The sequence below is a fragment of the Spermophilus citellus genome (genome assembly GCF_964194105.1).
Source record: "Spermophilus citellus genome assembly, chromosome: 11".
Taxonomy (NCBI): Eukaryota; Metazoa; Chordata; class Mammalia; order Rodentia; family Sciuridae; genus Spermophilus; species Spermophilus citellus.
Genome location: NC_138192.1, coordinates 10215833 through 10241194, shown reverse-complemented (window position 1 = coordinate 10241194; position 25362 = coordinate 10215833).

Sequence of the window (25362 nt, the reverse complement as noted above, 5' to 3'; positions counted from 1 at the left end):
GACACAATAAAGTAGTTTCACGTTCTATCTCTATGTTTTGTTTCCTCTTGATGTAGCCTTAAGCAGTGACTGGCGAGAAACACTTTCATGGAAAGGGGTTGCCAAGCTTCCTAAAATTACGAATCTCCAGAAATCTCAGCAAATATTTTTTCACCCAAACTGGATGATACTTTCAGGTAATGATCAGTACACTAAGGCGACTTGGTTCCCCAAATTTCGTTCTTCTATGTTGAAGCGTTCGTTTCCAGTAACAGTTTGAATTTTTAGGTTTCACTCTGTTTTCTCCTATATTGATAGATGTATTTGGAACTCTAAATCCAACACGGTTTGTGCTAGCTTCTTGAAACATGACACAATAGTTTCACGTTCTATCTCTATGTTTTGTTTCCTCTTGATGTAGCCCAATGCAGTCACTGGCGAGAAACACTTTCATAGAAAGGGGTTGCCAGGCTTCCCAAAATTACGAATCTCGAGAAATCTCAGCAAATATTTTTTCACCCAAACTGGATGATACTTTCAGGTAATGATCAGTACACTAAGGCGACTTGGTTCCCCAAATTTCGTTCTTCTATGTTGAAGCGTTCGTTTGCAGTAACACTTTGAATTTTTAGGTTTCACTCTGTTTTCTCTTATATTGATAGATGTATTTGGAACTCTAAATCCAACAGTGTTTGTGCTAGCTTCTTGAAACTTGACACAATAAAGTAGTTTCACGTTCTATCTCTACGTTTTGTTTCCTCTTGATGTAGCCCTAAGCTGTAACTGGCGAGAAACACTTTCATGGAAAGGGGTTGCCAAGCTTCCTAAAATTACGAATCTCCAGAAATCTCAGCAAATATTTTTTCACCCAAACTGAATGATACTTTCAGGTAATGATCAGTACACTAAGGCGACTTGGTTCCCCAAATTTCGTTCTTCTATGTTGAAGCGTTCGTTTGCAGTAACACTTTGAATTTTTAGGTTTCACTCTGTTTTCTCCTATATTGATAGATGTATTTGGAACTCTAAATCCAACACGGTTTGTGCTAGCTTCTTGAAACTTGACACAATAAAGTAGTTTCACGTTCTATCTCTATGTTTTGTTTCCTCTTGATGTAGCCCTAAGCAGTGACTGGCGAGAAACACTTTCATGGAAAGGGGTTGCCAGGCTTCCCAAAATTACGAATCTCCAGAAATCTCAGCAAATATTTTTTCACCCAAACTGGATGATACTTTCAGGTAATGATCAGTACACTAAGGCGACTTGGTTCCCCAAATTTCGTTCTTCTATGTTGAAGCGTTCGTTTCCAGTAACAGTTTGAATTTTTAGGTTTCACTCTGTTTTCTCCTATATTGATAGATGTATTTGGAACTCTAAATCCAACACGGTTTGTGCTAGCTTCTTGAAACATGACACAATAAAGTAGTTTCACGTTCTATCTCTACGTTTTGTTTCCTCTTGATGTAGCCCAATGCAGTGACTGGCGAGAAACACTTTCATGGAAAGGGGTTGCCAGGCTTCCCAAAATTACGAATCTCCAGAAATCTCAGCAAATATTTTTTCACCCAAACTGGATGATACTTTCAGGTAATGATCAGTACACTAAGGCGACTTGGTTCCCCAAATTTCGTTCTTCTATGTTGAAGCGTTCGTTTCCAGTAACAGTTTGAATTTTTAGGTTTCACTCTGTTTTCTCCTATATTGATAGATGTATTTGGAACTCTAAATCCAACACGGTTTGTGCTAGCTTCTTGAAACATGACACAATAAAGTAGTTTCACGTTCTATCTCTATGTTTTGTTTCCTCTTGATGTAGCCCAATGCAGTGTCTGGCGAGAAACACTTTCATGGAAAGGGGTTGCCAGGCTTCCCAAAATTACGAATCTCCAGAAATCTCAGCAAATATTTTTTCACCCAAACTGGATGATACTTTCAGGTAATGATCAGTACACTAAGGCGACTTGGTTCCCCAAATTTCGTTCTTCTATGTTGAAGCGTTCGTTTCCAGTAACAGTTTGAATTTTTAGGTTTCACTCTGTTTTCTCCTATATTGATAGATGTGTTTGGAACTCTAAATCCAACACGGTTTGTGCTAGGTTCTTGAAACTTGACACAATAAAGTACTTTCACGTTCTATCTCTATGTTTTGTTTCCTCTTGATGTAGCCTTAAGCAGTGACTGGCGAGAAACACTTTCATGGAAAGGGGTTGCCAAGCTTCCTAAAATTACGAATCTCCAGAAATCTCAGCAAATATTTTTTCACCCAAACTGGATGATACTTTCAGGTAATGATCAGTACACTAAGGCGACTTGGTTCCCCAAATTTCGTTCTTCTATGTTGAAGCGTTCGTTTCCAGTAACACTTTGAATTTTTAGGTTTCACTCTGTTTTCTCCTATATTGATAGATGTATTTGGAACTCTAAATCCAACAGGGTTTGTGCTGGCTTCTTGAAACATGACACAATAAAGTAGTTTCACGTTCTATCTCTGTGTTTTGTTTCCTCTTGATGTAGCCCAATGCAGTGACTGGCGAGAAACACTTTCATGGAAAAAGGTTGCCAGGCTTCCCAAAATTACGAATCTCCAGAAATCTCAGCAAATATTTTTTCACCCAAACTGGATGATACTTTCAGGTAATGATCAGTACACTAAGGCGACTTGGTTCCCCAAATTTCGTTCTTCTATGTTGAAGCGTTCGTTTCCAGTAACAGTTTGAATTTTTAGGTTTCACTCTGTTTTCTCCTATATTGATAGATGTATTTGGAACTCTAAATCCAACACGGTTTGTGCTAGCTTCTTGAAACATGACACAATAAAGTAGTTTCACGTTCTATCTCTATGTTTTGTTTCCTCTTGATGTAGCCCAATGCAGTCACTGGCGAGAAAGACTTTCATAGAAAGGGGTTGCCAGGCTTCCCAAAATTAAGAATCTCCAGAAATCTCAGCAAATATTTTTTCACCCAAACTGGATGATACTTTCAGGTAATGATCAGTACACTAAGGCGACTTGGTTCCCCAAATTTCGTTCTTCTATGTTGAAGCGTTCGTTTCCAGTAACAGTTTGAATTTTTAGGTTTCACTCTGTTTTCTCTTATATTGATAGGTGTATTTGGAACTCTAAATCCAACACGGTTTGTGCTAGCTTCTTGAAACATGACACAATAAAGTAGTTTCACGTTCTATCTCTACGTTTTGTTTCCTCTTGATGTAGCCCAATGCAGTGACTGGCGAGAAACACTTTCATGGAAAGGGGTTGCCAAGCTTCCTAAAATTACGAATCTCCAGAAATCTCAGCAAATATTTTTTCACCCAAACTGAATGATACTTTCAGGTAATGATCAGTACACTAAGGCGACTTGGTTCCCCAAATTTCGTTCTTCTATGTTGAAGCGTTCGTTTGCAGTAACACTTTGAATTTTTAGGTTTCACTCTGTTTTCTCCTATATTGATAGATGTATTTGGAACTCTAAATCCAACACGGTTTGTGCTAGCTTCTTGAAACTTGACACAATAAAGTAGTTTCACGTTCTATCTCTATGTTTTGTTTCCTCTTGATGTAGCCCTAAGCAGTGACTGGCGAGAAACACTTTCATGGAAAGGGGTTGCCAGGCTTCCCAAAATTACGAATCTCCAGAAATCTCAGCAAATATTTTTTCACCCAAACTGGATGATACTTTCAGGTAATGATCAGTACACTAAGGCGACTTGGTTCCCCAAATTTCGTTCTTCTATGTTGAAGCGTTCGTTTCCAGTAACAGTTTGAATTTTTTGGTTTCACTCTGTTTTCTCCTATATTGATAGATGTATTTGGAACTCTAAATCCAACAGGGTTTGTGCTAGCTTCTTGAAACTTGACACAATAAAGTAGTTTCACGTTCTATCTCTACGTTTTGTTTCCTCTTGATGTAGCCCTAAGCTGTTACTGGCGGGAAACACTTTCATGGAAAGGGGTTGCCAAGCTTCCTAAAATTACGAATCTCCAGAAATCTCAGCAAATATTTTTTCACCCAAACTGGATGATACTTTCAGGTAATGATCAGTACACTAAGGTGACTTGGTTCCCCAAATTTCGTTCTTCTATGTTGAAGCGTTCGTTTGCAGTAACAGTTTGAATTTTTAGGTTTCACTCTGTTTTCTCCTATATTGATAGATGTATTTGGAACTCTAAATCCAACACGGTTTGTGCTGGCTTCTTGAAACATGACACAATAAAGTAGTTTCACATTCTATCTCTATGTTTTGTTTCCTCTTGATGTAGTCCAATGCAGTGACTGGCGAGAAACACTTTCATGGAAAGGGGTTGCCAAGCTTCCCAAAATTACGAATCTCCAGAAATCTCAGCAAATATTTTTTCACCCAAACTGGATGATACTTTCAGGTAATGATCAGTACACTAAGGCGACTTGGTTCCCCAAATTTCGTTCTTCTATGTTGAAGCGTTCGTTTCCAGTAACAGTTTGATTTTTTAGGTTTCACTCTGTTTTCTCCTATATTGATAGATGTATTTGGAACTCTAAATCCAACACGGTTTGTGCTAGCTTCTTGAAACATGACACAATAAAGTAGTTTCACGTTCTATCTCTATGTTTTGTTTCCTCTTGATGTAGCCCAATGCAGTGACTGGCGAGAAACACTTTTATGGAAAGGGGATGCCAGGCTTCCCAAAATTACGAATCTCCAGAAATCTCAGCAAATATTTTTTCACCCAAACTGGATGATACTTTCAGGTAATGATCAGTACACTAAGGCGACTTGGTTCCCCAAATTTCGTTCTTCTATGTTGAAGCGTTCGTTTCCAGTAACAGTTAGAATTTTTAGGTTTCACTCTGTTTTCTCCTATATTGATAGATGTGTTTGGAACTCTAAATCCAACACGGTTTTGCTAGGTTCTTGAAACTTGACACAATAAAGTAGTTTCACGTTCTATCTCTATGTTTTGTTTCCTCTTGATGTAGCCTTAAGCAGTGACTGGCGAGAAACACTTTCATGGAAAGGGGTTGCCAAGCTTCCTAAAATTACGAATCTCCAGAAATCTCAGCAAATATTTTTTCACCCAAACTGGATGATACTTTCAGGTAATGATCAGTACACTAAGGCGACTTGGTTCCCCAAATTTCGTTCTTCTATGTTGAAGCGTTCGTTTCCAGTAACACTTTGAATTTTTAGGTTTCACTCTGTTTTCTCCTATATTGATAGATGTATTTGGAACTCTAAATCCAACAGGGTTTGTGCTGGCTTCTTGAAACATGACACAATAAAGTAGTTTCACGTTCTATCTCTATGTTTTGTTTCCTCTTGATGTAGCCCAATGCAGTGACTGGCGAGAAACACTTTCATGGAAAAAGGTTGCCAGGCTTCCCAAAATTACGAATCTCCAGAAATCTCAGCAAATATTTTTTCACCCAAACTGGATGATACTTTCAGGTAATGATCAGTACACTAAGGCGACTTGGTTCCCCAAATTTCGTTCTTCTATGTTGAAGCGTTCGTTTCCAGTAACAGTTTGAATTTTTAGGTTTCACTCTGTTTTCTCCTATATTGATAGATGTATTTGGAACTCTAAATCCAACACGGTTTGTGCTAGCTTCTTGAAACATGACACAATAAAGTAGTTTCACGTTCTATCTCTATGTTTTGTTTCCTCTTGATGTAGCCCAATGCCGTCACTGGCGAGAAACACTTTCATAGAAAGGGGTTGCCAGGCTTCCCAAAATTACGAATCTCCAGAAATCTCAGCAAATATTTTTTCACCCAAACTGGATGATACTTTCAGGTAATGATCAGTACACTAAGGCGACTTGGTTTCCCAAATTTCGTTCTTCTATGTTGAAGCGTTCGTTTCCAGTAACAGTTTGAATTTTTAGGTTTCACTCTGTTTTCTCTTATATTGATAGATGTATTTGGAACTCTAAATCCAACACGGTTTGTGCTAGCTTCTTGAAACATGACACAATAAAGTAGTTTCACGTTCTATCTCTACGTTTTGTTTCCTCTTGATGTAGCCCAATGCAGTGACTGGCGAGAAACACTTTCATGGAAAGGGGTTGCCAGGCTTCCCAAAATTACGAATCTGCAGAAATCTCAGCAAATATTTTTTCACCCAAACTGGATGATACTTTCAGGTAATGATCAGTACACTAAGGCGACTTGGTTCCCCAAATTTCGTTCTTCTATGTTGAAGCGTTCGTTTCCAGTAACACTTTGAATTTTTAGGTTTCACTCTGTTTTCTCTTATATTGATAGATGTATTTGGAACTCTAAATCCAACACGGTTTGTGCTAGCTTCTTGAAACATGACACAATAAAGTAGTTTCACGTTCTATCTCTACGTTTTGTTTCCTCTTGATGTAGCCCAATGCAGTGACTGGCGAGAAACACTTTCATGGAAAGGGGTTGCCAGGCTTCCCAAAATTACGAATCTCCAGAAATCTCAGCAAATATTTTTTCACCCAAACTGGATGATACTTTCAGGTAATGATCAGTACACTAAGGCGACTTGGTTCCCCAAATTTCGTTCTTCTATGTTGAAGCGTTCGTTTCCAGTAACACTTTGAATTTTTAGGTTTCACTCTGTTTTCTCCTATATTGATAGATGTATTTGGAACTCTAAATCCAACAGTGTTTGTGCTAGCTTCTTGAAACTTGACACAATAAAGTAGTTTCACGTTCTATCTCTACGTTTTGTTTCCTCTTGATGTAGCCCTAAGCAGTAACTGGCGAGAAACACTTTCATGGAAAGGGGTTGCCAAGCTTCCTAAAATTACGAATCTCCAGAAATCTCAGCAAATATTTTTTCACCCAAACTGAATGATACTTTCAGGTAATGATCAGTACACTAAGGCGACTTGGTTCCCCAAATTTCGTTCTTCTATGTTGAAGCGTTCGTTTGCAGTAACACTTTGAATTTTTAGGTTTCACTCTGTTTTCTCCTATATTGATAGATGTATTTGGAACTCTAAGTCCAACACGGTTTGTGCTAGCTTCTTGAAACTTGACACAATAAAGTAGTTTCACGTTCTATCTCTATGTTTTGTTTCCTCTTGATGTAGCCCTAAGCAGTGACTGGCGAGAAACACTTTCATGGAAAGGGGTTGCCAGGCTTCCCAAAATTACGAATCTCCAGAAATCTCAGCAAATATTTTTTCACCCAAACTGGATGATACTTTCAGGTAATGATCAGTACACTAAGGCGACTTGGTTCCCCAAATTTCGTTCTTCTATGTTGAAGCGTTCGTTTCCAGTAACAGTTTGAATTTTTAGGTTTCACTCTGTTTTCTGCTATATTGATAGATGTATTTGGAACTCTAAATCCAACAGGGTTTGTGCTAGCTTCTTGAAACTTGACACAATAAAGTAGTTTCACGTTCTATCTCTACGTTTTGTTTCCTCTTGATGTAGCCCTAAGCAGTTACTGGCGGGAAACACTTTCATGGAAAGGGGTTGCCAGGCTTCCCAAAATTACGAATCTCCAGAAATCTCAGCAAATATTTTTTCACCCAAACTGGATGATACTTTCAGGTAATGATCAGTACACTAAGGAGACTTGGTTCCCCAAATTTCGTTCTTCTATGTTGAAGCGTTCGTTTCCAGTAACAGTTTGAATTTTTAGGTTTCACTCTCTTTTCTCCTATATTGATAGATGTGTTTGGAACTCTAAATCCAACACGGTTTGTGCTAGGTTCTTGAAACTTGACACAATAAAGTAGTTTCACGTTCTATCTCTATGTTTTGTTTCCTCTTGATGTAGCCTTAAGCAGTGACTGGCGAGAAACACTTTCATGGAAAGGGGTTGCCAAGCTTCCTAAAATTACGAATCTCCAGAAATCTCAGCAAATATTTTTTCACCCAAACTAGATGATACTTTCAGGTAATGATCAGTACACTAAGGCGACTTGGTTCCCCAAATTTCGTTCTTCTATGTTGAAGCGTTCGTTTGCAGTAACAGTTTGAATTTTTAGGTTTCACTCTGTTTTCTCCTATATTGATAGATGTATTTGGAACTCTATATCCAACAGTGTTTGTGCTAGCTTCTTGAAACTTGACACAATAAAGTACTTTCACGTTCTATCTCTACGTGTTGTTTCCTCTTGATGTAGCCCTAAGCAGTAACTGGCGAGAAACACTTTCATGGAAAGGGGTTGCCAAGCTTCCTAAAATTACGAATCTCCAGAAATCTCAGCAAATATTTTTTCACCCAAACTGAATGATACTTTCAGGTAATGATCAGTACACTAAGGCGACTTGGTTCCCCAAATTTCGTTCTTCTATGTTGAAGCGTTCGTTTGCAGTAACACTTTGAATTTTTAGGTTTCACTCTGTTTTCTCCTATATTGATAGATGTATTTGGAACTCTAAATCCAACACGGTTTGTGCTAGCTTCTTGAAACTTGACACAATAAAGTAGTTTCACGTTCTATCTCTATGTTTTGTTTCCTCTTGATGTAGCCCTAAGCAGTGACTGGCGAGAAACACTTTCATGGAAAGGGGTTGCCAGGCTTCCCAAAATTACGAATCTCCAGAAATCTCAGCAAATATTTTTTCACCCAAACTGAATGATACTTTCAGGTAATGATCAGTACACTAAGGCGACTTGGTTCCCCAAATTTCGTTCTTCTATGTTGAAGCGTTCATTTGCAGTAACACTTTGAATTTTTAGGTTTCACTCTGTTTTCTCCTATATTGATAGATGTATTTGGAACTCTAAATCCAACACGGTTTGTGCTAGCTTCTTGAAACTTGACACAATAAAGTAGTTTCACGTTCTATCTCTATGTTTTGTTTCCTCTTGATGTAGCCTTAAGCAGTGACTGGCGAGAAACACTTTCATGGAAAGGGGTTGCCAAGCTTCCTAAAATTACGAATCTCCAGAAATCTCAGCAAATATTTTTTCACCCAAACTAGATGATACTTTCAGGTAATGATCAGTACACTAAGGCGACTTGGTTCCCCAAATTTCGTTCTTCTATGTTGAAGCGTTCGTTTCCAGTAACACTTTGAATTTTTAGGTTTCACTCTGTTTTCTCCTATATTGATAGATGTATTTGGAACTCTAAATCCAACAGTGTTTGTGCTAGCTTCTTGAAACTTGACACAATAAAGTAGTTTCACGTTCTATCTCTACGTTTTGTTTCCTCTTGATGTAGCCCTAAGCAGTAACTGGCGAGAAACACTTTCATGGAAAGGGGTTGCCAAGCTTCCTAAAATTACGAATCTCCAGAAATCTCAGCAAATATTTTTTCACCCAAACTGAATGATACTTTCAGGTAATGATCAGTACACTAAGGCGACTTGGTTCCCCAAATTTCGTTCTTCTATGTTCACGCGTTCGTTTGCAGTAACACATTGAATTTTTAGGTTTCACTCTGTTTTCTCCTATATTGATAAATGTATTTGGAACTCTAAATCCAACACGGTTTGTGCTAGCTTCTTGAAACTTGACACAATAAAGTAGTTTCACGTTGTATCTCTACGTTTTGTTTCCTCTTTATGTAGCCCTAAACAGTGACTGGCGAGAAACACTTTCATGGAAAGGGGTTGCCAGGCTTCCCAAAATTACGAATCTCCAGAAATCTCAGCAAATATTTTTTCACCCAAACTGAATGATACTTTGAGGTAATGATCAGTACACTAAGGCGACTTGGTTCCCCAAATTTCCTTCTTCTATGTTGAAGCGTTCGTTTCCAGTAACAGTTTGAATTTTTAGGTTTCACTCTGTTTTCTCCTATATTGATAGATGTATTTGTAACACTAAATCCAACACGGTTTGTGCTAGCTTCTTGAAACTTGACACAATAAAGTAGTTTCACGTTCTATCTCTATGTTTTGTTTCCTCTTGATGTAGCCTTAAGCAGTGACTGGCGAGAAACACTTTCATGGAAAGGGGTTGCCAAGCTTCCTAAAATTACGAATCTCCAGAAATCTCAGCAAATATTTTTTCACCCAAACTAGATGATACTTTCAGGTAATGATCAGTACACTAAGGCGACTTGGTTCCCCAAATTTCCTTCTTCTATGTTGAAGCGTTCGTTTGCAGTAACACTTTGAATTTTTAGGTTTCACTCTGTTTTCTCCTATATTGATAGATGTATTTGGAACTCTAAATCCAACAGTGTTTGTGCTAGCTTCTTGAAACTTGACACAATAAAGTAGTTTCACGTTCTATCTCTACGTTTTGTTTCCTCTTGATGTAGCCCTAAGCAGTAACTGGCGAGAAACACTTTCATGGAAAGGGGTAGCCAAGCTTCCTAAAATTACGAATCTCCAGAAATCTCAGCAAATATTTTTTCACCCAAACTGAATGATACTTTCAGGTAATGATCAGTACACTAAGGCGACTTGGTTCCCCAAATTTCGTTCTTCTATGTTGAAGCGTTCGTTTGCAGTAACACTTTGAATTTTTAGGTTTCACTCTGTTTTCTCCTATATTGATAGATGTATTTGGAACTCTAAATCCAACACGGTTTGTGCTAGCTTCTTGAAACTTGACACAATAAAGTAGTTTCACGTTCTATCTCTATGTTTTGTTTCCTCTTGATGTAGCCCTAAGCAGTGACTGGCGAGAAACACTTTCATGGAAAGGGGTTGCCAGGCTTCCCAAAATTACGAATCTCCAGAAATCTCAGCAAATATTTTTTCACCCAAACTGAATGATACTTTCAGGTAATGATCAGTACACTAAGGCGACTTGGTTCCCCAAATTTCGTTCTTCTATGTTGAAGCGTTCGTTTGCAGTAACACTTTGAATTTTTAGGTTTCACTCTGTTTTCTCCTATATTGATAGATGTATTTGGAACTCTAAATCCAACACGGTTTGTGCTAGCTTCTTGAAACTTGACACAATAAAGTAGTTTCACGTTCTATCTCTATGTTTTGTTTCCTCTTGATGTAGCCTTAAGCAGTGACTGGCGAGAAACACTTTCATGGAAAGGGGTTGCCAAGCTTCCTAAAATTACGAATCTCCAGAAATCTCAGCAAATATTTTTTCACCCAAACTAGATGATACTTTCAGGTAATGATCAGTACACTAAGGCGACTTGGTTCCCCAAATTTCGTTCTTCTATGTTGAAGCGTTCGTTTCCAGTAACACTTTGAATTTTTAGGTTTCACTCTGTTTTCTCCTATATTGATAGATGTATTTGGAACTCTAAATCCAACAGTGTTTGTGCTAGCTTCTTGAAACTTGACACAATAAAGTAGTTTCACGTTCTATCTCTACGTTTTGTTTCCTCTTGATGTAGCCCTAAGCAGTAACTGGCGAGAAACACTTTCATGGAAAGGGGTTGCCAAGCTTCCTAAAATTACGAATCTCCAGAAATCTCAGCAAATATTTTTTCACCCAAACTGAATGATACTTTCAGGTAATGATCAGTACACTAAGGCGACTTGGTTCCCCAAATTTCGTTCTTCTATGTTCACGCGTTCGTTTGCAGTAACACATTGAATTTTTAGGTTTCACTCTGTTTTCTCCTATATTGATAGATGTATTTGGAACTCTAAATCCAACACGGTTTGTGCTAGCTTCTTGAAACTTGACACAATAAAGTAGTTTCACGTTGTATCTCTACGTTTTGTTTCCTCTTGATGTAGCCCTAAGCAGTGACTGGCGAGAAACACTTTCATGGAAAGGGGTTGCCAGGCTTCCCAAAATTACGAATCTCCAGAAATCTCAGCAAATATTTTTTCACCCAAACTGAATGATACTTTGAGGTAATGATCAGTACACTAAGGCGACTTGGTTCCCCAAATTTCCTTCTTCTATGTTGAAGCGTTCGTTTCCAGTAACAGTTTGAATTTTTAGGTTTCACTCTGTTTTCTCCTATATTGATAGATGTATTTGTAACACTAAATCCAACACGGTTTGTGCTAGCTTCTTGAAACTTGACACAATAAAGTAGTTTCACGTTCTATCTCTATGTTTTGTTTCCTCTTGATGTAGCCTTAAGCAGTGACTGGCGAGAAACACTTTCATGGAAAGGGGTTGCCAAGCTTCCTAAAATTACGAATCTCCAGAAATCTCAGCAAATATTTTTTCACCCAAACTAGATGATACTTTCAGGTAATGATCAGTACACTAAGGCGACTTGGTTCCCCAAATTTCCTTCTTCTATGTTGAAGCGTTCGTTTGCAGTAACACTTTGAATTTTTAGGTTTCACTCTGTTTTCTCCTATATTGATAGATGTATTTGGAACTCTAAATCCAACCGTGTTTGTGCTAGCTTCTTGAAACTTGACACAATAAAGTAGTTTCACGTTCTATCTCTACGTTTTGTTTCCTCTTGATGTAGCCCTAAGCAGTAACTGGCGAGAAACACTTTCATGGAAAGGGGTAGCCAAGCTTCCTAAAATTACGAATCTCCAGAAATCTCAGCAAATATTTTTTCACCCAAACTGAATGATACTTTCAGGTAATGATCAGTACACTAAGGCGACTTGGTTCCCCAAATTTCGTTCTTCTATGTTGAAGCGTTCGTTTGCAGTAACACTTTGAATTTTTAGGTTTCACTCTGTTTTCTCCTATATTGATAGATGTATTTGGAACTCTAAATCCAACACGGTTTGTGCTAGCTTCTTGAAACTTGACACAATAAAGTAGTTTCACGTTCTATCTCTATGTTTTGTTTCCTCTTGATGTAGCCCTAAGCAGTGACTGGCGAGAAACACTTTCATGGAAAGGGGTTGCCAGGCTTCCCAAAATTACGAATCTCCAGAAATCTCAGCAAATATTTTTTCACCCAAACTGGATGATACTTTCAGGTAATGATCAGTACACTAAGGCGACTTGGTTCCCCAAATTTCGTTCTTCTATGTTGAAGCGTTCGTTTCCAGTAACAGTTTGAATTTTTAGGTTTCACTCTGTTTTCTCCTATATTGATAGATGTATTTGGAACTCTAAATCCAACAGGGTTTGTGCTAGCTTCTTGAAACTTGACACAATAAAGTAGTTTCACGTTCTATCTCTACGTTTTGTTTCCTCTTGATGTAGCCCTAAGCAGTTACTGGCGGGAAACACTTTCATGGAAAGGGGTTGCCAAGCTTCCTAAAATTACGAATCTCCAGAAATCTCAGCAAATATTTTTTCACCCAAACTAGATGATACTTTCAGGTAATGATCAGTACACTAAGGCGACTTGGTTCCCCAAATTTCGTTCTTCTATGTTGAAGCGTTCGTTTCCAGTAACACTTTGAATTTTTAGGTTTCACTCTGTTTTCTCCTATATTGATAGATGTATTTGGAACTCTAAATCCAACAGTGTTTGTGCTAGCTTCTTGAAACTTGACACAATAAAGTAGTTTCACGTTCTATCTCTATGTTTTGTTTCCTCTTGATGTAGCCCTAAGCAGTGACTGGCGAGAAACACTTTCATGGAAAGGGGTTGCCAGGCTTCCCAAAATTACGAATCTCCAGAAATCTCAGCAAATATTTTTTCACCCAAACTAAATGATACTTTCAGGTAATGATCAGTACACTAAGGCGACTTGGTTCCCCAAATTTCGTTCTTCTATGTTGAAGCGTTCGTTTGCAGTAACACTTTGAATTTTTAGGTTTCACTCTGTTTTCTCCTATATTGATAGATGTATTTGGAACTCTAAATCCAACACGGTTTGTGCTAGCTTCTTGAAACTTGACACAATAAAGTAGTTTCACGTTCTATCTCTATGTTTTGTTTCCTCTTGATGTAGCCCTAAGCAGTGACTGGCGAGAAACACTTTCATGGAAAGGGGTTGCCAGGCTTCCCAAAATTACGAATCTCCAGAAATCTCAGCAAATATTTTTTCACCCAAACTGAATGATACTTTCAGGTAATGATCAGTACACTAAGGCGACTTGGTTCCCCAAATTTCGTTCTTCTATGTTGAAGCGTTCGTTTGCAGTAACACTTTGAATTTTTAGGTTTCACTCTGTTTTCTCCTATATTGATAGATGTATTTGGAACTCTAAATCCAACACGGTTTGTGCTAGCTTCTTGAAACTTGACACAATAAAGTAGTTTCACGTTCTATCTCTATGTTTTGTTTCCTCTTGATGTAGCCTTAAGCAGTGACTGGCGAGAAACACTTTCATGGAAAGGGGTTGCCAAGCTTCCTAAAATTACGAATCTCCAGAAATCTCAGCAAATATTTTTTCACCCAAACTAGATGATACTTTCAGGTAATGATCAGTACACTAAGGCGACTTGGTTCCCCAAATTTCGTTCTTCTATGTTGAAGCGTTCGTTTCCAGTAACACTTTGAATTTTTAGGTTTCACTCTGTTTTCTCCTATATTGATAGATGTATTTGGAACTCTAAATCCAACAGTGTTTGTGCTAGCTTCTTGAAACTTGACACAATAAAGTAGTTTCACGTTCTATCTCTACGTTTTGTTTCCTCTTGATGTAGCCCTAAGCAGTAACTGGCGAGAAACACTTTCATGGAAAGGGGTTGCCAAGCTTCCTAAAATTACGAATCTCCAGAAATCTCAGCAAATATTTTTTCACCCAAACTGAATGATACTTTCAGGTAATGATCAGTACACTAAGGCGACTTGGTTCCCCAAATTTCGTTCTTCTATGTTCACGCGTTCGTTTGCAGTAACACATTGAATTTTTAGGTTTCACTCTGTTTTCTCCTATATTGATAGATGTATTTGGAACTCTAAATCCAACACGGTTTGTGCTAGCTTCTTGAAACTTGACACAATAAAGTAGTTTCACGTTGTATCTCTACGTTTTGTTTCCTCTTGATGTAGCCCTAAGCAGTGACTGGCGAGAAACACTTTCATGGAAAGGGGTTGCCAGGCTTCCCAAAATTACGAATCTCCAGAAATCTCAGCAAATATTTTTTCACCCAAACTGAATGATACTTTGAGGTAATGATCAGTACACTAAGGCGACTTGGTTCCCCAAATTTCCTTCTTCTATGTTGAAGCGTTCGTTTCCAGTAACAGTTTGAATTTTTAGGTTTCACTCTGTTTTCTCCTATATTGATAGATGTATTTGTAACACTAAATCCAACACGGTTTGTGCTAGCTTCTTGAAACTTGACACAATAAAGTAGTTTCACGTTCTATCTCTATGTTTTGTTTCCTCTTGATGTAGCCTTAAGCAGTGACTGGCGAGAAACACTTTCATGGAAAGGGGTTGCCAAGCTTCCTAAAATTACGAATCTCCAGAAATCTCAGCAAATATTTTTTCACCCAAACTAGATGATACTTTCAGGTAATGATCAGTACACTAAGGCGACTTGGTTCCCCAAATTTCCTTCTTCTATGTTGAAGCGTTCGTTTGCAGTAACACTTTGAATTTTTAGGTTTCACTCTGTTTTCTCCTATATTGATAGATGTATTTGGAACTCTAAATCCAACCGTGTTTGTGCTAGCTTCTTGAAACTTGACACAATAAAGTAGTTTCACGTTCTATCTCTACGTTTTGTTTCCTCTTGATGTAGCCCTAAGCAGTAACTGGCGAGAAACACTTTCATGGAAAGGGGTAGCCAAGCTTCCTAAAATTACGAATCTCCAGAAATCTCAGCAAATATTTTTTCACCCAAACTGAATGATACTTTCAGGTAATGATCAGTACACTAAGGCGACTTGGTTCCCCAAATTTCGTTCTTCTATGTTGAAGCGTTCGTTTGCAGTAACACTTTGAATTTTTAGGTTTCACTCTGTTTTCTCCTATATTGATAGATGTATTTGGAACTCTAAATCCAACACGGTTTGTGCTAGCTTCTTGAAACTTGACACAATAAAGTAGTTTCACGTTCTATCTCTATGTTTTGTTTCCTCTTGATGTAGCCCTAAGCAGTGACTGGCGAGAAACACTTTCATGGAAAGGGGTTGCCAGGCTTCCCAAAATTACGAATCTCCAGAAATCTCAGCAAATATTTTTTCACCCAAACTGGATGATACTTTCAGGTAATGATCAGTACACTAAGGCGACTTGGTTCCCCAAATTTCGTTCTTCTATGTTGAAGCGTTCGTTTCCAGTAACAGTTTGAATTTTTAGGTTTCACTCTGTTTTCTCCTATATTGATAGATGTATTTGGAACTCTAAATCCAACAGGGTTTGTGCTAGCTTCTTGAAACTTGACACAATAAAGTAGTTTCACGTTCTATCTCTACGTTTTGTTTCCTCTTGATGTAGCCCTAAGCAGTTACTGGCGGGAAACACTTTCATGGAAAGGGGTTGCCAAGCTTCCTAAAATTACGAATCTCCAGAAATCTCAGCAAATATTTTTTCACCCAAACTGGATGATCTTTCAGGTAATGATCAGTACACTAAGGCGACGTGGTTCCCCAAATTTCGTTCTTCTATGTTGAAGCGTTCGTTTCCAGTAACACTTTGAATTTTTAGGTTTCACTCTGTTTTCTCCTATATTGATAGATGTATTTGGAACTCTAAATCCAACAGTGTTTGTGCTAGCTTCTTGAAACTTGACACAATAAAGTAGTTTCACGTTCTATCTCTACGTTTTGTTTCCTCTTGATGTAGCCCTAAGCAGTAACTGGCGAGAAACACTTTCATGGAAAGGGGTTGCCAAGCTTCCTAAAATTACGAATCTCCAGAAATCTCAGCAAATATTTTTTCACCCAAACTGAATGATACTTTCAGGTAATGATCAGTACACTAAGGCGACTTGGTTCCCCAAATTTCGTTCTTCTATGTTCACGCGTTCGTTTGCAGTAACACTTTGAATTTTTAGGTTTCACTCTGTTTTCTCCTATATTGATAGATGTATTTGGAACTCTAAATCCAACACGGTTTGTGCTAGCTTCTTGAAACTTGACACAATAAAGTAGTTTCACGTTCTATCTCTACGTTTTGTTTCCTCTTGATGTAGCCCTAAGCAGTGACTGGCGAGAAACACTTTCATGGAAAGGGGTTGCCAGGCTTCCCAAAATTACGAATCTCCAGAAATCTCAGCAAATATTTTTTCACCCAAACTGAATGATACTTTCAGGTAATGATCAGTACACTAAGGCGACTTGGTTCCCCAAATTTCCTTCTTCTATGTTGAAGCGTTCGTTTCCAGTAACAGTTTGAATTTTTAGGTTTCACTCTGTTTTCTCCTATATTGATAGATGTATTTGTAACTCTAAATCCAACAGGGTTTGTGCTAGCTTCTTGAAACTTGACACAATAAAGTAGTTTCACGTTCTATCTCTATGTTTTGTTTCCTCTTGATGTAGCCTTAAGCAGTGACTGGCGAGAAACACTTTCATGGAAAGGGGTTGCCAAGCTTCCTAAAATTACGAATCTCCAGAAATCTCAGCAAATATTTTTTCACCCAAACTAGATGATACTTTCAGGTAATGATCAGTACACTAAGGCGACTTGGTTCCCCAAATTTCGTTCTTCTATGTTGAAGCGTTCGTTTGCAGTAACACTTTGAATTTTTAGGTTTCACTCTGTTTTCTCCTATATTGATAGATGTATTTGGAACTCTAAATCCAACAGTGTTTGTGCTAGCTTCTTGAAACTTGACACAATAAAGTAGTTTCACGTTCTATCTCTACGTTTTGTTTCCTCTTGATGTAGTCCTAAGCAGTAACTGGCGAGAAACACTTTCATGGAAAGGGGTTGCCAAGCTTCCTAAAATTACGAATCTCCAGAAATCTCAGCAAATATTTTTTCACCCAAACTGAATGATACTTTCAGGTAATGATCAGTACACTAAGGCGACTTGGTTCCCCAAATTTCTTTCTTCTATGTTGAAGCGTTCGTTTGCAGTAACACTTTGAATTTTTAGGTTTCACTCTGTTTTCTCCTATATTGATAGATGTATTTGGAACTCTAAATCCAACAGGGTTTGTGCTAGCTTCTTGAAACTTGACACAATAAAGTAGTTTCACGTTCTATCTCTACGTTTTGTTTCCTCTTGATGTAGCCCTAAGCAGTGACTGGCGAGAAACACTTTCATGGAAAGGGGTTGCCAGGCTTCCCAAAATTACGAATCTCCAGAAATCTCAGCAAATATTTTTTCACCCAAACTGGATGATACTTTCAGGTAATGATCAGTACACTAAGGCGACTTGGTTCCCCAAATTTCGTTCTTCTATGTTGAAGCGTTCGTTTCCAGTAACAGTTTGAATTTTTAGGTTTCACTCTGTTTTCTCCTATATTGATAGATGTATTTGGAACTCTAAATCCAACAGGGTTTGTGCTAGCTTCTTGAAACTTGACACAATAAAGTAGTTTCACGTTCTATCTCTACGTTTTGTTTCCTCTTGATGTAGCCCTAAGCAGTTACTGGCGGGAAACACTTTCATGGAAAGGGGTTGCCAAGCTTCCTAAAATTACGAATCTCCAGAAATCTCAGCAAATATTTTTTCACCCAAACTGAATGATACTTTCAGGTAATGATCAGTACACTAAGGCGACTTGGTTCCCCAAATTTCGTTCTTCTATGTTGAAGCGTTCATTTGCAGTAACACTTTGAATTTTTAGGTTTCACTCTGTTTTCTCCTATATTGATAGATGTATTTGGAACTCTAAATCCAACACGGTTTGTGCTAGCTTCTTGAAACTTGACACAATAAAGTAGTTTCAAGTTCTATCTCTATGTTTCGTTTCCTCTTGATGTAGCCCTAAGCAGTGACTGGCGAGAAACACTTTCATGGAAAGGGGTTGCCAGGCTTCCCAAAATTACGAATCTCCAGAAATCTCAGCAAATATTTTTTCACCCAAACTGGATGATACTTTCAGGTAATGATCAGTACACTAAGGCGACTTGGTTCCCCAAATTTCGTTCTTCTATGTTGAAGCGTTCGTTTCCAGTAACACTTTGAATTTTTAGGTTTCACTCTGTTTTCTCCTATATTGATAGATGTATTTGGAACTCTAAATCCAACACGGTTTGTGCTAGCTTCTTGAAACTTGACACAATAAAGTAGTTTCACGTTCTATCTCTACGTTTTGTTTCCTCTTGATGTAGCCCTAAGCAGTGACTGGCGAGAAACACTTTCATGGAAAGGGGTTGCCAGGCTTCCCAAAATTACGAATCTCCAGAAATCTCAGCAAATATTTTTTCACCCAAACTGAATGATACTTTCAGGTAATGATCAGTACACTAAGGCGACTTGGTTCCCCAAATTTCCTTCTTCTATGTTGAAGCGTTCGTTTCCAGTAACAGTTTGAATTTTTAGGTTTCACTCTGTTTTCTCCTATATTGATAGATGTATTTGTAACTCTAAATCCAACAGGGTTTGTGCTAGCTTCTTGAAACTTGACACAATAAAGTAGTTTCACGTTCTATCTCTATGTTTTGTTTCCTCTTGATGTAGCCTTAAGCAGTGACTGGCGAGAAACACTTTCATGGAAAGGGGTTGCCAAGCTTCCTAAAATTACGAATCTCCAGAAATCTCAGCAAATATTTTTTCACCCAAACTAGATGATACTTTCAGGTAATGATCAGTACACTAAGGCGACTTGGTTCCCCAAATTTCGTTCTTCTATGTTGAAGCGTTCGTTTGCAGTAACACTTTGAATTTTTAGGTTTCACTCTGTTTTCTCCTATATTGATAGATGTATTTGGAACTCTAAATCCAACAGTGTTTGTGCTAGCTTCTTGAAACTTGACACAATAAAGTAGTTTCACGTTCTATCTCTACGTTTTGTTTCCTCTTGATGTAGCCCTAAGCAGTAACTGGCGAGAAACACTTTCATGGAAAGGGGTAGCCAAGCTTCCTAAAATTACGAATCTCCAGAAATCTCAGCAAATATTTTTTCACCCAAACTGAATGATACTTTCAGGTAATGATCAGTACACTAAGGCGACTTGGTTCCCCAAATTTCGTTCTTCTATGTTGAAGCGTTCATTTGCAGTAACACTTTGAATTTTTAGGTTTCACTCTGTTTTCTCCTATATTGATAGATGTATTTGGAACTCTAAATCCAACACGGTTTGTGCTAGCTTCTTGAAACTTGACACAATAAAGTAGTTTCACGTTCTATCTCTATGTTTTGTTTCCTCTTGATGTAGCCCTAAGCAGTGACTGGCGAGAAACACTTTCATGGAAAGGGGTTGCCAGGCTTCCCAAAATTACGAATCTCCAGAAATCTCAGCAAATATTTTTTCACCCAAACTGGATGATACTTTCAGGTAATGATCAGTACACTAAGGCGACTTGGTTCCCCAAATTTCGTTCTTCTATGTTGAAGCGTTCGTTTCCAGTAACACTTTGAATTTTTAGGTTTCACTCTGTTTTCTCCTATATTGATAGATGTATTTGGAACTCTAAATCCAACACGGTTTGTGCTAGCTTCTTGAAACTTGACACAATAAAGTAGTTTCACGTTCTATCTCTACGTTTTGTTTCCTCTTGATGTAGCCCTAAGCAGTTACTGGCGGGAAACACTTTCATGGAAAGGGGTTGCCAAGCTTCCTAAAATTACGAATCTCCAGAAATCTCAGCAAATATTTTTTCACCCAAACTGGATGATACTTTCAGGTAATGATCAGTACACTAAGGCGACTTGGTTCCCCAAATTTCGTTCTTCTATGTTGAAGCGTTCGTTTCCAGTAACACTTTGAATTTTTAGGTTTCACTCTGTTTTCTCCTATATTGATAGATGTATTTGGAACTCTAAATCCAACACGGTTTGTGCTAGCTTCTTGAAACTTGACACAATAAAGTAGTTTCACGTTCTATCTCTACGTTTTGTTTCCTCTTGATATAGCCCTAAGCAGTGACTGGCGAGAAACACTTTCATGGAAAGGGGTTGCCAGGCTTCCCAAAATTACGAATCTCCAGAAATCTCAGCCAATATTTTTTCACCCAAACTGGATGATACTTTCAGGTAATGATCAGTACACTAAGGCGACTTGGTTCCCCAAATTTCGTTCTTCTATGTTGAAGCGTTCGTTTCCAGTAACAGTTTGAATTTTTAGGTTTCACTCTGTTTTCTCCTATATTGATAGATGTATTTGGAACTCTAAATCCAACAGGGTTTGTGCTAGCTTCTTGAAACTTGACACAATAAAGTAGTTTCACGTTCTATCTCTACGTTTTGTTTCCTCTTGATGTAGCCCTAAGCAGTTACTGGCGGGAAACACTTTCATGGAAAGGGGTTGCCAAGCTTCCTAAAATTACGAATCTCCAGAAATCTCAGCAAATATTTTTTCACCCAAACTGGATGATACTTTCAGGTAATGATCAGTACACTAAGGCGACTTGGTTCCCCAAATTTCGTTCTTCTATGTTGAAGCGTTCGTTTCCAGTAACACTTTGAATTTTTAGGTTTCACTCTGTTATCTCCTATATTGATACATGTATTTGGAACTCTAAATCCAACAGTGTTTGTGCTAGCTTCTTGAAACTTGACACAATAAAGTAGTTTCACGTTCTATCTCTACGTTTTGTTTCCTCTTGATGTAGCCCTAAGCAGTAACTGGCGAGAAACACTTTCATGGAAAGGGGTTGCCAAGCTTCCTAAAATTACGAATCTCCAGAAATCTCAGCAAATATTTTTTCACCCAAACTGAATGATACTTTCAGGTAATGATCAGTACACTAAGGCGACTTGGTTCCCCAAATTTCGTTCTTCTATGTTGACGCGTTCGTTTGCAATAACACTTTGAATTTTTAGGTTTCACTCTGTTTTCTCCTATATTGATAGATGTATTTGGAACTCTAAATCCAACACGGTTTGTGCTAGCTTCTTGAAACTTGACACAATAAAGTAGTTTCACGTTCTATCTCTACGTTTTGTTTCCTCTTGATGTAGCCCTAAGCAGTGACTGGCGAGAAACACTTTCATGGAAAGGGGTTGCCAGGCTTCCCAAAATTACGAATCTCCAGAAATCTCAGCAAATATTTTTTCACCCAAACTGAATGATACTTTCAGGTAATGATCAGTACACTAAGGCGACTTGGTTCCCCAAATTTCCTTCTTCTATATTGAAGCGTTCGTTTCCAGTAACAGTTTGAATTTTTAGGTTTCACTCTGTTTTCTCCTATATTGATAGATGTATTTGTAACACTAAATCCAACACGGTTTGTGCTAGCTTCTTGAAACTTGACACAATAAAGTAGTTTCACGTTCTATCTCTATGTTTTGTTTCCTCTTGATGTAGCCTTAAGCAGTGACTGGCGAGAAACACTTTCATGGAAAGGTGTTGCCAAGCTTCCTAAAATTATGAATCTCCAGAAATCTCAGCAAATATTTTTTCACCCAAACTAGATGATACTTTCAGGTAATGATCAGTACACTAAGGCGACTTGGTTCCCCAAATTTCGTTCTTCTATGTTGAAGCGTTCGTTTGCAGTAACACTTTGAATTTTTAGGTTTCACTCTGTTTTCTCCTATATTGATAGATGTATTTGGAACTCTAAATCCAACAGTGTTTGTGCTAGCTTCTTGAAACTTGACACAATAAAGTAGTTTCACGTTCTATCTCTACCTTTTGTTTCCTCTTGATGTAGCCCTAAGCAGTAACTGGCGAGAAACACTTTCATGGAAAGGGGTAGCCAAGCTTCCTAAAATTACGAATCTCCAGAAATCTCAGCAAATATTTTTTCACCCAAACTGAATGATACTTTCAGGTAATGATCAGTACACTAAGGCGACTTGGTTCCCCAAATTTCCTTCTTCTATGTTGAAGCGTTCGTTTGCAGTAACACTTTGAATTTTTAGGTTTCACTCTGTTTTCTCCTATATTGATAGATGTATTTGGAACTCTAAATCCAACAGTGTTTGTGCTAGCTTCTTGAAACTTGACACAATAAAGTAGTTTCACGTTCTATCTCTACGTTTTGTTTCCTCTTGATGTAGCCCTAAGCAGTAACTGGCGAGAAACACTTTCATGGAAAGGGGTAGCCAAGCTTCCTAAAATTACGAATCTCCAGAAATCTCAGCAAATATTTTTTCACCCAAACTGAATGATACTTTCAGGTAATGATCAGTACACTAAGGCGACTTGGTTCCCCAAATTTCGTTCTTCTATGTTGAAGCGTTCGTTTGCAGTAACAGTTTGAATTTTTAGGTTTCACTCTGTTTTCTCCTATATTGATAGATGTATTTGGAACTCTAAATCCAACACGGTTTGTGCTAGCTTCTTGAAACTTGACACAATAAAGTAGTTTCACGTTGTATCTCTACGTTTTGTTTCCTCTTGATGTAGCCCTAAGCAGTGACTGGCGAGAAACACTTTCATGGAAAGGGGTTGCCAGGCTTCCCAAAATTACGAATCTCCAGAAATCTCAGCAAATATTTTTTCACCCAAACTGAATGATACTTTGAGGTAATGATCAGTACACTAAGGCGACTTGGTTCCCCAAATTTCCTTCTTCTATGTTGAAGCGTTCGTTTCCAGTAACAGTTTGAATTTTTAGGTTTCACTCTGTTTTCTCCTATATTGATAGATGTATTTGTAACACTAAATCCAACACGGTTTGTGCTAGCTTCTTGAAACTTGACACAATAAAGTAGTTTCACGTTCTATCTCTATGTTTTGTTTCCTCTTGATGTAGCCTTAAGCAGTGACTGGCGAGAAACACTTTCATGGAAAGGGGTTGCCAAGCTTCCTAAAATTACGAATCTCCAGAAATCTCAGCAAATATTTTTTCACCCAAACTAGATGATACTTTCAGGTAATGATCAGTACACTAAGGCGACTTGGTTCCCCAAATTTCCTTCTTCTATGTTGAAGCGTTCGTTTGCAGTAACACTTTGAATTTTTAGGTTTCACTCTGTTTTCTCCTATATTGATAGATGTATTTGGAACTCTAAATCCAACAGTGTTTGTGCTAGCTTCTTGAAACTTGACACAATAAAGTAGTTTCACGTTCTATCTCTACGTTTTGTTTCCTCTTGATGTAGCCCTAAGCAGTAACTGGCGAGAAACACTTTCATGGAAAGGGGTAGCCAAGCTTCCTAAAATTACGAATCTCCAGAAATCTCAGCAAATATTTTTTCACCCAAACTGAATGATACTTTCAGGTAATGATCAGTACACTAAGGCGACTTGGTTCCCCAAATTTCGTTCTTCTATGTTGAAGCGTTCGTTTGCAGTAACACTTTGAATTTTTAGGTTTCACTCTGTTTTCTCCTATATTGATAGATGTATTTGGAACTCTAAATCCAACACGGTTTGTGCTAGCTTCTTGAAACTTGACACAATAAAGTAGTTTCACGTTCTATCTCTATGTTTTGTTTCCTCTTGATGTAGCCCTAAGCAGTGACTGGCGAGAAACACTTTCATGGAAAGGGGTTGCCAGGCTTCCCAAAATTACGAATCTCCAGAAATCTCAGCAAATATTTTTTCACCCAAACTGGATGATACTTTCAGGTAATGATCAGTACACTAAGGCGACTTGGTTCCCCAAATTTCGTTCTTCTATGTTGAAGCGTTCGTTTCCAGTAACAGTTTGAATTTTTAGGTTTCACTCTGTTTTCTCCTATATTGATAGATGTATTTGGAACTCTAAATCCAACAGGGTTTGTGCTAGCTTCTTGAAACTTGACACAATAAAGTAGTTTCACGTTCTATCTCTACGTTTTGTTTCCTCTTGATGTAGCCCTAAGCAGTTACTGGCGGGAAACACTTTCATGGAAAGGGGTTGCCAAGCTTCCTAAAATTACGAATCTCCAGAAATCTCAGCAAATATTTTTTCACCCAAACTGGATGATCTTTCAGGTAATGATCAGTACACTAAGGCGACGTGGTTCCCCAAATTTCGTTCTTCTATGTTGAAGCGTTCGTTTCCAGTAACACTTTGAATTTTTAGGTTTCACTCTGTTTTCTCCTATATTGATAGATGTATTTGGAACTCTAAATCCAACAGTGTTTGTGCTAGCTTCTTGAAACTTGACACAATAAAGTAGTTTCACGTTCTATCTCTATGTTTTGTTTCCTCTTGATGTAGCCTTAAGCAGTGACTGGCGAGAAACACTTTCATGGAAAGGGGTTGCCAAGCTTCCTAAAATTACGAATCTCCAGAAATCTCAGCAAATATTTTTTCACCCAAACTAGATGATACTTTCAGGTAATGATCAGTACACTAAGGCGACTTGGTTCCCCAAATTTCGTTCTTCTATGTTGAAGCGTTCGTTTGCAGTAACACTTTGAATTTTTAGGTTTCACTCTGTTTTCTCCTATATTGATAGATGTATTTGGAACTCTAAATCCAACAGTGTTTGTGCTAGCTTCTTGAAACTTGACACAATAAAGTAGTTTCACGTTCTATCTCTACGTTTTGTTTCCTCTTGATGTAGCCCTAAGCAGTAACTGGCGAGAAACACTTTCATGGAAAGGGGTAGCCAAGCTTCCTAAAATTACGAATCTCCAGAAATCTCAGCAAATATTTTTTCACCCAAACTGAATGATACTTTCAGGTAATGATCAGTACACTAAGGCGACTTGGTTCCCCAAATTTCGTTCTTCTATGTTGAAGCGTTCAT